The 14,694-nt window shown below is 35.7% G+C and overlaps 1 long non-coding RNA gene across 1 annotated transcript; it reads right to left on the minus strand.

Moving 5' to 3' along the window:
- Positions 1-934: 934 nt before the first annotated feature.
- On the minus strand, positions 935-14,405 carry LOC128312068 (uncharacterized). Its single transcript, XR_008290864.1, has 3 exons — positions 14,274-14,405; positions 3,092-3,260; positions 935-1,497 (listed from the first exon to the last, which is right to left on the minus strand). It is a non-coding gene; the product is annotated as an uncharacterized LOC128312068 (long non-coding RNA).
- Between the last annotated feature and the right edge of the window lie 289 nt (positions 14,406-14,694).

The raw sequence follows: 14,694 nt of genomic DNA on the forward strand, positions 1-14,694 counted from the left end.
GAGTTATTACTGGTTAGTGCCAGTGGAATGTTGGGAGTGAGATGAAGATGGTTGAAGCTGATGCTATAGGGGGCGGGGGAACCAATCGTGGAGAACTTTAGGACTGTTGCGAGGAGCTGGGGCAGAATTGTGAGAAGGGGAATTGCATGGTGAGGTTTATGTTATACTCACTTCAGTATGAATGGGAAGGATCAACTGGGGGGAGCAAGAGACAAGGTAGCAGGACAAGTTGGGAAGCCACAACAAGGGCCCAGGTCAGAGGGTTTCAGCTGGAACATGGAGAGAGAGAGGGACAGGAGCTTACAGGTGAATACTTAGAGTGCTGCAAAGTCCTGATAGTGCTGGAAGTTCAAATTCCCATGGTGACATAGAGTCTCAGGATTGCTTGCATGTTTTCAGAGAGGTGAAAACAATGCAATATCTGGATGGCTAAAATGTAGCAACATAATTTCATCTGGAAATTATAATCTCACAGGGAAGCGGAGGAATAAATTGGACTCAGCACTGAAAAGAAGAAATCCTCAATAAAAAAGAGGGGGAAAAAGACTTGAACAGACACTTCACAGAGCAAACATAAAAATAGCCATTAGCACATGAAAAACAAAAAGTATTCAACATCATTAGTCATCTGGGGAAAGAAAATTGAAACCCTGTTGAGATACTGTGCTACACATTGGATAAAAGTGACTAAAATTTAAAAGGCTAAAGACAGTAAATGTCACTAAGCACACACTTGGGAGCTAGAATTCTCATAGATTGGTTTCAGGTGTGCAAAGTGGTATGGCTACTTGAAAAACTTTGGGAAATTTTTTATAGTATTTCCTTACAAGGAAAATGGCTCAGAAGTTCTACCTTGGGACATTTATCTAAGAGAAATAAAGGCATATCTTTATAAGTCTTGTACAGGAAAGTTCACTATACCTTTATTCATAATTGTCCAAACTGGAGACAGCTACAACTGCCTTCCAACAAAAAAATTGATAAACAACATTGAGATATATTCAGACATTGGAACATTACTCAGTGATGTAGAGGAATAAGATCCTGAGACGTGAAACAACATGGGTGTGAGGAGTCTGGCTTTAGGCCAAAATCCTAGGTGTGATCTTTCGGGCATGGCCACTGGAAATTGGAAAGCTTTGCTTAGCTAGGCAGGCCTTATAGTGGGGGTACTGCCCTCCCCACACCAGACTTGGTGCACAGCCAGTGCACTGAAGTTTTCTGGAGGGAGTTGCATCAAGGACTCAGGTACCCCTGGGCCCACCATGCCCAGTATCTTTGCATTTTTGATACAGGTGCCTCCATTCAGAGGCTTCATTATGGGGGCCTTGGCTGAGGCAGTCTTCTCCATCAGGACTCTGTACCTTTCTACTCTTAGCCCTTCCTTCTTGGACCATGATCTATAAAGAGGCAGCAGACTTTTGTTCAGTGTTCTTTGGCAGTGACACAGTTCTTCCCATTTTGCACTAGTCCACTTGACTCTGGTTCAGTACTGGTCTGTAGTGGGAAAATGGAAAATCAAATATTAGAAGTTTGACACTGCTTTTTTCCCTCTTGTTTGCACTGCTGTCACAGTACATGGACAAATGGTTGTTACTTTCATTTTGGCCTATTGTCCTAATTGGTCACCTTAATACGTGATTGCTTGACTGGGTGGATCTCATAGGCATTATGCTGAAACAAAAGAAGCTGACTACAAGGGAGTGCATGCTGCATTGATGTCGTTTACATCAAGTTCAAAAATAGGAGTAACTAATCCATGATGAAACCAATGAAAAATTGGGTCCCTGTAACTATGACACAGGGAGATATTATAGTACATTACTAGAAAGAGAAATGAAGTAAGTCTCTAAAGGGTTGGAAATATTCCATATTGTGGTGAGACATTTGTTAAAATTAATTGAATTGTAAATGTAAGATCTGTGCATGTTATTGGACCTAATTTTACCTCCAAATTTATAAACAAAACAAAAATTACAAGTTTTGTGGCCATTTTTATCAATTAATGATTTATAACCAATGTTTTAAAATCTGCAAAACTAAACCTTGAGGTCAAATTCAGTGACAGTAAATGAATTGAATTTTGACACGTGTGTGTTCCAAAATTCTATAAATGAGAAAAAAGAGTTCTTTTCTGGTTTTAGTTATAATTATAATCATCTTTATTTATGCAGAGTTTATTATTTTCAAATTACTCGCCAAGGATCTGATTAAAAATAGTGTGCATGCTCACCATTCTTTAGTTCAGTAATGTGTTCCTCAAAGACAAAAATGCTTATTATGCACCCAAATTAATTAAATTCAATAGGCTTGCTGTTCATTAAACCTCCTCTGATAATGCAACTTTCAATTGTGCTACAGGGAGTTTAGAAATCTGAAGAAAATTTAGGAGGAGAAGGAAGAAAAATAAAATTAAAGGAAATGAACAGTACTCAAATGTACACATGTGGCCACTGGTGAAGAAATCACGCACATACATCAGAAAGAAGAAAAATATCTCCATTGCGGGAAACTATTTCTTACTATACATTTGTTCCCAGGCTTCAACATATGCTCCATTTTCTGGGTCCTATGGATCCTTTAATTCCTTAGGACATTTCCAGTGGCTCACAAGATCTTCCAAGTTTTGTGTGTAAGCCAGATAAAACATAAGCAACTTTGCAAAAAAGAAATTTGGACTAAGAATTAATAAAAAAAATATAAAATCCATTGTCTGTTGTAAATCTGCAGGTAAACCTATGAGTAAAACATGTTGTTTTAATACATGTCAATTGTTACTACCCCGTTAATTCTGAGATTGAAGTCAAAATGTAGCCAAACTTTTTAAGTCTCAAACCAGGTACAAAGTTAATAAGCCTAGGCATAGATAGAGAAATAGTAAAAACGATAATAATAGGAACAGATGTAGATGAGAGATAGAGATAGGAAATGTGCCGATGTGAAAATAGAGGTGAGGGTAGGTATAGGTTTAGGTGTAAGGACTACACCTATATATTGTGTATATAAAAGGAGTAAAAAATGTAAATTAATAAGAATCATAATGAGTAAGGCAATAGATAATTTTCTAGAAACCTGGGGTAAGCATATTTACCACCAACTTTTGGGGTGCCTGAATGGCTCAGACCGTTAAGCGTCCAACTTGCAGTTCGTGGGTTCAAGCCGTGCCACAGGCTCTGTCCTGACAGCTCAGAGCCTGGAGCCTGCTTCAGATTCTGTGTGTGTCTCTCTCTGCCCCTCCCCTGCTTGTGTTCTGTCTCTGTCTGAAAAATAAATAAAATTAAAAAAATTTTACCACCAACTTTCTTAGATACTAATGATAAAGAGCTTAAAAATCTCATTAATTTTAAAATAAAACAAGAAAGTATCCATTATTCAAGAATATTTTTTTTCTCTGTGTGTGCGTGTGTGTGCGTGTGTGTGTGTGTGTGTGTGCGTGTGTTTAACTAATTTCTAGGAGAATTCTGTCATGTGGTGCTTTAAATCAGGAACAGAGTTACATAATGGGCAATGTCTTAAACAGCAGTTTTTCAGTATCAGTCCTTAAAGGCTTGGCCCAATTAATGAACCACGCTATGGTTAAGTCAACAACCAGATGTCTGCAGGACAGTGAAATAATTGTGATGTTATATATAGCCCTGCAGGGCTAAGGGTGAAAGTAAAGCGCTGATAAGCAGGGCTCTCTGGATTTGGGCAACTGAAGTTCCAAGGACTCAATAGTCAGCTATAAATCATATATTTTAAATGCGTAAGCATAACTGATTTGTAGATACACACACACATGTGTATGTATAATATATATATATACACATGTCACACACACGTGTATGTATATATTTGTGTGTGTGTGTGTGTGTATATATATATATATATATATATATATATATATATATATATATATATATGTTTATAGGTTTTCTCTGGGTTTTTCAGTGCCTGGAGATCCTCCCCTGTCACTTTTGAGCCATAAAACTTCTTCTGGCCTGTAGACTCAACTTGACCTTTAGTTGTCTATCTTGAAGCCATAGGCCACAGAATAGTCCCCCAAACTCCCTTATCCCAAACACAAGCCTTCAGCCCCTGTTAGAGATAACACTGGAAGGGTGAGTTCCTGTTCAGCATCAGAAACTATGGTTTAGGTTCCCCATAGGGCAAACAGAAAACTCTGGATTCCTATTATTTAAATTTAGACAAAAGGAAACTTAAAAAAATAGAAACTCAGATCCTTTCTCTCTGCCTCCTTACCACGGGACTGCCTTCACTCTGCTGGACACTCTCCTTTGCATGTTGTGAGAGCAAGTCCCTGAGTAGCATTGTTGAATCACCTCCACAGAGATCCCTGTGGGATGTGAGAAACCAAATACTGCTTTTGATTTGCATGACCCAATCTAGCATTCCTTTCCCATTAAAGTACCATCTCTTGAAAAGAGAAAATAGTGTTCCTATTACAGAACACTTGCCTGTCTTCTCTTTCCTTCAGTTTCTCAGCCAGTAGCTTTTCCCTTCATCCTTGCTGTTGGACAAGGAATTGTCCCTTGTCTGACACTTTTTGCCCAAATGCATTTATATTTTCCTCTTTCCTGGGACCTTACTGTCAGTATGATTTCCAAAACTGATTCAAAAGGAAAAAAAATAAAAAATATACTTGTTTTATTCAATAGTTTCATAATATCATCTTAATTATACCGAATTCATTTCCCAACATATTCCCCATATATAGTGGTGCCTCTGACATGACAATTTTGATACTTTAAAATTTTAGATGACACCTAGATAGCAGTCTTAAATTTTTCCTGGCTTCAGGGAGAAAACACACAAGTACACCTTCTAGATAAATGAATCATACCCATGGAGTCCAATGCTTTCAATTATTTAACTGTTTTAGTGCAAGTATTTGTGAAATTAACAGTGTTATCTTTTCCTTATAAACAGATCATTAAACATAATATAGTTGGTTTTTCCAGAAATTGTTATTAAAATAAGCAGCTACATAGTGATACTATGGTAATATGCCCAGAAACCTTTGAAAAGGTGTGTAAGGCTTTTGCTCATACAATTACTGACTGTGTATTCCTGCATATTTGTTATGTTTTGAAAGTGAGAAGTGTCTTCCAAATTTGTTCTTCTTTTCCAAGATTATTTTGGCTATTCCTGGTTCATATGCACTTTAAGGTCAAATTGTCAATTTCTGGAAAAAACAAAGCCACCTTAAACATTGAGAGGCATTATGTTGGTAGGGACTTTGTAGGTAAGTGTGCATATGTTAATAATTGTTATGTATTTCTGATGGATTATCCTTTTTATCATTATGAAATGACCTCCTTTGTATCTAAAAATGATATTTGTCTAGAAGTGTATTTTTTTATATAGTTACAGCCACTTCAACTTTGTTTTGCATGATATCGGTATATATTTTTCCATTATTTTATTTTCAACCAATTTGTGTGTTTGAGTCTGAAGTGCGTAGTTTATAGACATCATAGAGTTTGTTCATTTTTAAAATGAATTCTGAACTTCATTTTTATTAGTGTTTACTTAAGTTTACTGTAAGCACTGATAATGTACAATTAATGTCTACCATTTCCTGTTTTCTATATGTCTTATGTTACTCTGATACTCTTCTATTGCTGTTTTCTTTTGTGTTAAATATTTTCTATTTAATATTCCTAGTTAAATATTTTCTACTTAAAATTCCTTCATGTTTCTTTTAAAATCTATTTGAATTCTTTCTCTTCTTCTTCCCAGCCCCTTCCCTTTCTCCTTCTCTCTTTTTTTTTGATTTGTTGCCCTGAGTATTAAATTAATATTTGTTGTAGACTGAATATTTATATCTTCCCCTAATCTCATTGATTGAAGACCTATCCCCAAACATGATGGTATTTAGAGGTTGGGTCTTTGGGAGGTAAGTAGATTTAGATGCAGTCATAAGAGGGCTCCCATGATGGATTTAGTGTCCTTATAAGAAAAACAAGAGAGACCAGAGCTTATTCTTTCTGGGAACACATTAAGTAAAGATCATGTAAGCACACAATGCCATGGTAGCCATCTACTAGCCAAGATGAGAGACTTCAGGCTAAAGTCTATCTTGCCAGCATCTTAATTATGACTTCTCACCCTCCAGAACTTTGGAAAAAAATGTTTAAGCAAAACCAATACCCTATGATATTTTATTTGGTAGCATGAGAAGAATAAGACAACCACTTAAACTGGAATGATCAGTTAATACCAATTGAATTTCAATAGTGTGTTAAAATTCTCCTCTAATATACCGCTTGTCCCTCAACCCTCCTTGCACTAGTGCTGTCATAAACTTACATCTTTATACATTGCAAATCCATCAGAATCGTTTAATAAGTATTTCTCTTTGAATTTGCTTTTTAAATCAGATATGCAAAGAAAAGAGCCACAAATAAAAATGTATTCAGTGTCTTTTATATTTAACACTGTAGTTACCTTTACTGATACTCTTTATTGTATGTGAGTGTGTGGGTAGATGTGAGTTGCTATGCAGTTTCATTTCATTTTAACCTGAGGACTCCTTTTAGTATTTCTTATAGAGCATGTCTGCTAGTGACAATTTATCTCAGACTTTGTCTGGAAATATCTTAATTTCTTCTTCATGTTTATGGATAGTTTTATGGAATATAGAATTCTTATTTGATATTCTTTTTCTTTCAGCACTGTGGATCTGTTATCCCACTGCCTCTGGCCACCATGGTTTCTGGTAAGTGAGTTGTTAATTTTATTAAGGATCCCTTGTATGTGATGGGCGATTTTTCTTTGCTATTTTTGAGATTTAATCTTCGTAATTTGGTTTTTAAAAGTTTGATTATGATGTGTTTTACTGTCGAGTTTATGCTACTTGGAGTTTGTTTTGTTTCTTGGATGTGTAGATTAATGTTTTTCATCAAATTTGGGAAGTTTTTGGCCATCATTTCTTCAAATATTCTTCTTCCCCTTTGTCATACTCTTCTCCCTCTAAAAATCCCTTCATTCATATGTCAGTAGCCTGACGGTATCCCATAGATCTCTGAAGATCAGTTCATGTCTCTTCTTTCTTTTTTTCTCTCTGTTCCTCAGAATAGATCATCTCAATTGACTTAACTCTGGTTTGCTGATTCTTTCTTCTGTGATTCAGACATGCTTCCAAGTCCTTCAAGTGTTGGTTTTTTTGTTTTCATTTCCTTTATTGAAATTTTCAATTGCAGAATATCTCTGTGGTTATTTTTTATAATTGCTGTATCTTTATTGATATTTTCCATTTGGAGAGACATCAGTTTGATAATTTCCAATAAAATTTTTTAGACATGGTTTCCTTTAGTTCTTTGAAAGTATTTGTAATAGCTGATTTAAGTCTTTGTGTAGTACATGGTACACCTGGTCTTCTTCAGGAACAGTTTCCATGAACTTTTTTAAGTGCTGGCCGTGCTTTTCTATTTGCTTGCACATCTCATTGTTGTCGTTGTTGGAAACGAAACATTTTAAATTATAAAAAATAGCTACTATGGAAATCAAATTACCCCTTGTCATACACAAGATTTGTCGTCATTGCTGCTTTTCTTGTTTGTTGATTTAATTGCTTTCTTAAACTAATTCTATAAATTCTGAATTCCTTGTTGTGTGTGGACACAGAAGCCTATGCTCAGTTAGATAAGGGTCAGCCCGAGATTAAACGAAGGTGTCCTTAAATACATTCAATTAATAACACTCCCACCCTTTGCTAAGGGCTCTGTGTGTATGTTGACACACAATTTTGACACTCTAACAGTGTATATCTTTGCCTTACCTCTTACCTCTTCATTGTGCAGTACTTCAGGATTAGCCAGTGAGGGGAGACAGTCTTGTTAGGCCTTCGCTCTGTATGCACACATTCCTGCACATGAGAATGTCCTAGATCCCCAAGGATGTGGTGTAGCTTTTCAAAGCCGCTATGAATATCCCATTTCACAGATGTTCCTTTTAAGTTTTTCCAAGTTTCTTTATTGTCCAACCGCTGCTATTGTCTCCTTGGGCAGATACGTTATTAAACCATTGCTGCTGTTTTTGTTTTTGTTTTTGTTTTTTAACAAGATCCTGGGGATAGGGCTTTTCTCACTGAGTGGTCTCTGGATCAGATCAAGTAAAGATAAGTCCTGCAACTGGACCTTCTTCAGAGAACTAATATGCAGGTCAGATAGTAACAATTCTCTGGCAACAAAGCTTTTTGAGAAGTTTCAAACCCATTCGGCATCCTCCAGTCACTGTTAGACTACTCATTTTCTAAGCTTGCTTGGTTGTGTGATTGATGTTTTTCAAGTCTACCTTAGATCTGGGAGAAGAGGATGGGAAAAGGACAAGTAAAAAATGCCACAAAACTTGCTGTTCTTCCCAAGATTCAGTTATTTTACTTGAGAAAATCCTCCTCAGATTATAGCAATATTTTAGTGAATTCCAAGCTTTCAAAGTTGATATTGACCATTTGAACAGTGTTCTCATTCTTCTTACAAGAGAGTGGGTTTTTTGATATTCTTACTGTGCCATTTCAAAGAGTAAAATTTTAATGTATTTTAATGGAAAAATACATCTGAAGTGTAAAATTAACATTAATATTTTCAAAATTAAAAAATGTACGCTGGTAGAGGATGCATATAAATGTAAAAAAAGTAATAAATTAAGTTTGGGGAGATTAGTGATTTGAAGTGTCAGAAAAAAATTTAAAACTGCATTATGTAGGAAGTTATTGATGGTGCATTCTAGTAATATTGCACACTGGTTTTCTATTTTAATTATTTTTCTCAAAACTCTATATGGCTATGTCTGTAGTGGGTCAAACATATGTGAAGTGATTTATTTTCATAGAAGATAAACACATGACTGGGTTAATCGTTGAGCTTTAGTACAACTGAGAACAGAGAGTGAATTGGTACACCATAGAGGGCCATAGGGTTTTAAGATAATGATATTGAATAATCAAGTATATCATTTTTCAAGATTGTTAATTAATTGTCTGACCTACAATACCGATTCACTATGTAAAAAATTTCTTATTGACATTTTTATGCAATAAATCTCTGGATGCCTCAGAAGAGATAAATGAATACTTTTCTTTAAAAAAAAAACAGTTTGAAATTGTACTTGTATATAAAAGTCTTTTAGTAATGAAGTACTGTCTTTAGCCATCAAATACACTGGTCGTCTTGCGTGACCCTGATCGCTTGCCCTGCCACTATTCAATTAACCTGTCATCCAGCGTTCCAACAAAGGACACAGAGCATTACACATCATAAATGGCTCTCAAGTGAGCTCACTCAGCTGTGGTAAATACATTATGAGGGCCTCCTGCAGAAGGGGAACTCATAAAGATACAATTCTACTATCCCTTTGTGTTTGGTTAAATCCTTCTCAATAATCCAATTCACCATGCTCTCTCAGCTTCCAGCAGTCCCTCTCAGTCAAAACAAGTGACCATACCAAATGAATATTAGACTCTGGTATGGCATATTCCAGTCACATTTGTCGTCTTATTCCAGGGAAGCCTGTAAATGGGTATTAAGTTAACAAGCTATACCGGTTATTTATCTACACTTTCTATAGAAGGCTTGTTTTCAAACCTTTTTTTTTGTTTTTGGAAGGGGGGCTACTACCAGCAGAGATCTTACACATAACTTTCCAAATATGAACCATGTCCCTTTACTTACTCTGCATAAATACGTTTCACTAGATAAATTTTTTAATCCTCAGATAATGTCAGCATTTTGTTTCCTTTTAATTTGAGATTTCTTCCTCAATTTACACAAATGAAAGGAGCGGGTGCAAGGTTAAGTGTGATAGCAGCACATTAAAGCAGATCTTTTAACTTTAACTTGCTGATTTAGGGGTATTGAAGATCATCTTCTCATTGGGGATTCTGCTTGGGTAATATATTTAAAAAGCAGTCTTTTTTTTTTTAAGTTTGAGGAGCTACTTTCTGCTTCATTGTTTTGCTTATATAAATATAATTAATTCATTAACTCTTGCCAGAAAGCACTGTGACTGGTATTAAGTGATTTTTTTTACATGGGATTTCAGAGATCATTTTTTTACTTTCCAATTAAGAGGCAATTTACTGCTAATCATAGAGCCATCTGTGTGAAAGTCGGTGTCCTTCAATCTGAAAAATGAGGTGTTTGTATCTCATATGAGGAGTACTGCAGCCCATCCTTCCCCAGGGAAGGAAGGTTGGGAATCTGCCTGATCTGGAATTTGAATCCTGGATTAACATTTACTATCTATATGACATATCTATCTATATGACTTTTACTGAATTATTTTACCTTCCTAAGCCTCAATTTCCTCATCTGAAACATAGGATTGGTGGCATAATTTATCTCCTAGGTTCCTTGTGAGGATACTGTGAGAGAATATATATATAAAACTCCTATAGCCTGGGAAAGTGTATGGTGCATAAGTACACGGTAACTAAAAAAAAAATTTAATTTTTATCTATTTTTGAAAGGGGTGGGGGGAGGGACAGAGAGAGGGAGACACAGAATCCAAAGCAGACTCCAGGCTCTGAGCTGTCAGCACAGAGACTGACATGGAGTTCGAACTAACATACCATGAGATCATGACCTGAGCCAAAGCCGGACACTCAACCCATTGAGCCACCCGATTACCGGGCTCCCCCATGGTAATATTTTTTAAAACATATATCTGCATTTGTTGATACTCTCCTCTCTCTCATTCTCCCCACGTTGTACATGCTGTCTCTCAATCTCACTCACATTTACACACATACTCACACATGCAAATGAATAGAATATACTATATTGGGACAAATAAATATATCTTCTTTACCTGAAAATAAGGTTCTACTTATTCCATTATTAGCATTTCTGGAAAGCCTATTGTCAAATGAGTGTACAAAATAAAATGTAGTGACTAATTAGATGCTTTCAGATGCTTTTTAAGAAGGCATGCAGGTCTGAGTAATTTTTATTTTGTTTCTTTATCCATTATATTTATTATTCTTTCACACATTGTCAAATTGGAAGAATACTAGGGAGTATTTATTTATGGACTAAAGGCACCTACATTTAGTTAACTATTAAATAAGCCATGAGGGGGGTGCCTGGGTGGCTCAGTCAGTTAAGCGACCAACTCTTGATTTTGGCTCATGATCTTGTGGTTGAATTCGAGCCCCACATCAGCCTTTGTCCTGACAGGGTGGAGCCTGCTTCGGATTCTCTCTCTCTCCCTCTTTCTCTGCCCCTCCCCCACTCCTGTGTGCACATGCTCTTTCTCTCTCTTTCTCAAAAATAAATGAATAAACTTCACAAACAAACAAACCACGAGGAGACCCCACTATGGCAGAGCTAGGAAGGACTGATAGCGAAATGAAGGTTTCATTTCTCTTGTTTTTATTGTTATCATTTTAATATTATATGTTTCTGACTGGCTACACAACTTTATATTAGTTTTCATACTGTCACTCAAAAATTAGCTCTGACAGTAGCCCTGAAGAAAAATTTATGTGGATCATTATTTACACCTTCTTTAGACTAAAAACCATCAAGAACACAGAGCTTGCACACAATTATTTAATTCTCAGTAAATATTTATTGAAATACTGACTAATGAATTCATGAGTTAATGACTGAATGTAAAAATGCATCTATGACATCAGTCTCTTAATAAGATGTCCAAAGCAGTTGTTTACCTAGAATAGAAACTTCACATACCATCTCCGTTCTTTGAAATCCAAAGATTATTTAAGACTAAACAGAGGTCACTCACAAGTTACATCATATATTAAAAATAAATGAAGTTTGGGGCACCTGGGTGGCTCAGTCAGTTAAGTGTCCGACTTCGGCTCAGGTCATGATCTCACAGTTCATGAGTTCGAGCCCCGCATTGGGCTCTGTGCTGACACCTTAGAGCCTGGAGCCTGCTTCGAATTCTGTGTTTCCCTGTCTCTCTGCTCCTCCCCTGCTCATGCTCTGTCTGTCTGTCTGTCTGTCTGTCTCTCTCTCTCTATCTCCTTCAAAAATAAATAAAAACATTAAAAAAACAAATTGCAATTTAATTAAAAGTTTTAAAATAAACAGGATTGCAAAAGATGATTTTGTTTCTCTAACAGAAAAATCTATTATAATTTACTTATTAAACCAAGAAACTGATAGTTAAATGCTTCTGAAACTTTAATACCAAACAAGTTACAGGGAGATCTTTTAATATGTAGGTTTTTATTTAATAGGTCTCTGATGGGGCCTGGAATTCTTCATTTTTAACCAGCTTCCAAATAACAGTAATTCTGCTGATCTGGGACCACATTTTGTATAGCAAGTAGCAAGTCAGTAGAAATTTTAGTTTCACTGGAGACGAGAGTCAAACAAGTCCAGGATAAAGCAGGGAAGAGATAGAGTCCTATCTGTATTCAAGTATGCTGAACAGGTGAGGTCAAGAATATTGCTGGAGTAAGGACTAATGCTCTTAAATGAAGTAGACTAAAGCAGGGACAACTGCAGCTCCAGAAAATTAGTTGCAAGCTGAGGACTCAGAAAAACAAAGAAGTAAGAAAACTTATTGTAGTATACAGGTAGAAGATGAGCAGTTAGTCCTAGGGAATATAGTTCCTTTCAGAATCAACTGAATGAAACAATATTATTATCAATTATCAATTATTATTATCATTTGCTTTACTCTGGAGATTTTCAAGTTCTAAATAGGTTGATCTCCAAAATCAATGTTTTCTTTTCTTGTTTACAGAATCTTCTTCAATAATGAGTAGTTTCTCTCTCCAATGTCAAAATTTATCTTCAAATATTCCTAAGCTTCTCTCATTGGCTGTGTTCATTTATTCATATATTGAACGTTTAATGAAAACCACCACACAATCCTAAATGTGTTTGCATATTCTTATGTTTTTAGCTAGAATATAAGCAGTTCTGTGTCAAGAATTAGTTTTTTTGTTTACTTGTTTCATTTATGTATAGTTTAACCCTTGCCACACATAATCTTTCCAAATATTTTTAGTTTAAGAGTCTTTAACACATGACTTTTTAAAAATTGACTTTAAAACTTACTAATCTAACCTTATGATATTTGATGCACACTAGGTAATCAAAGACTTGGAAAAACAAAGTCAATATGTAGATTTCAAAATCAGTAAATGGCAAGCTATTTTAGTTATCACTTAGATTTTCTGTGCTTGCTTCTTCCACCATTTCATTACTTCTTTTCACTTGGAGAATAAGAGAAAGCCAAGTGGTAGATTGAGATTTAGTGCTCATAGAAGAGGCAGTAGAAAAACAAAAGATGAAGTTTCAAGTTAAAAAAAGTATCAATCAGGTCATTAGACCTAGACTAGGGTGTGGAAATCACTGGAAATATTGTCATAGAATGGTAGACAACATAGAAGTCAACAACATAGGCTAGGGAAAAAATGTGGGGTTTGGAAGCAGGAAAAGCAAATCTAAAAAAACCCTGCACTTAGAATATCAGTTTTCCAGAATTTGATAGTAAAGGGAAAAAAGGTGTGCGGTGAGAGCTCGAAGGGAAAGAAAAGTTGCTTGTAGATTGTTTTGGGAGAAGAGACTTAAAGTTTTCCAATAAGATGTTAACATATAGAGAAGAAAGAGCAAAGGAGATAGTATTAATGATTTAAAATACCATTCATTGAGTTTGAGAACAATTGTGGACAAAAGGAAAAGAGAGAAAGTTGAAGACAAGCTGGAGAAAAAATGAAGCATTTATACTACATTATTGTCCATTTATGTGTGTCTCATACTTTAGGAAATTGATTGCAAAAATGCCTGATTCTACACTCCACCCTGTACCTACAGTCGTAAATATGACTTAATAGTACTTTCATCAAGAAGTGGAGTTTATTTTCCATCCTTTGAATACTGGCTATATGACTTGTTTAATTAATAGAAGGACGCTATTGTGAAAGTATGCCATTCTGAGCCTTGTTCTCAAAAGACCTTATACGTTCCTCTTTCTGTCTTGCTTCTTTGTGTTCACTATGAGGACATGTCTTCTCTTGGTTGTCTGCTTAGACTATCATCACCAGCCCAGGCTAGTTGCTAGATGATGAGTATTGACATGACGCAGAGACAAATTGTACCCCCCTGCACCAAGGTTATTTTAGAGCTGCTATTCCCCACATCACTTGCCAGGTAACCACAACACAAGGGAAATACCAGCTAAGATGAGCTCCTCTTAGCTCAGATCAGCAAAGCTACCTTGCTGACCTCTAAAGTAATAAACAAAACTCACTGTTTATTGTAATATGCCAACAAGTGTTTTGAAGTTACCTGTTATGCAGCATTGGTGTTGCTGAAGATAACTGATGCATTCACCCAAGACCAATATATCTTTGAAACAGAAATAGCATATTCTTTTCAATTATACCCCAAGATCTGTCACAGGCTGTGAGATAATAAGTAGATATTAACAATTATTTGTTTTATGAATGAATAGATGAGGAGTAGATGAATTAATGAAGGAATGAATGAGATATTGAAAAAAACATAACAAATATCGGAAATTTACTTCTGGTTATTAAGTACTATCTAATTTCACAGTGGCTTATGTTAGGATTAGGAGTTAAGATACTACATATATGCTCAAAGGTGGATATTTTTATGTTTTTTATAAAGGTATAATTTATAAAACGTTGATTCTATTAAGATATTTATAGCAGTTTAAAAAGAGCTTTCACATTTTATTCTCCCT

This window comes from Acinonyx jubatus, chromosome C1 (assembly GCF_027475565.1).
Source record: "Acinonyx jubatus isolate Ajub_Pintada_27869175 chromosome C1, VMU_Ajub_asm_v1.0, whole genome shotgun sequence".
Taxonomy (NCBI): Eukaryota; Metazoa; Chordata; class Mammalia; order Carnivora; family Felidae; genus Acinonyx; species Acinonyx jubatus.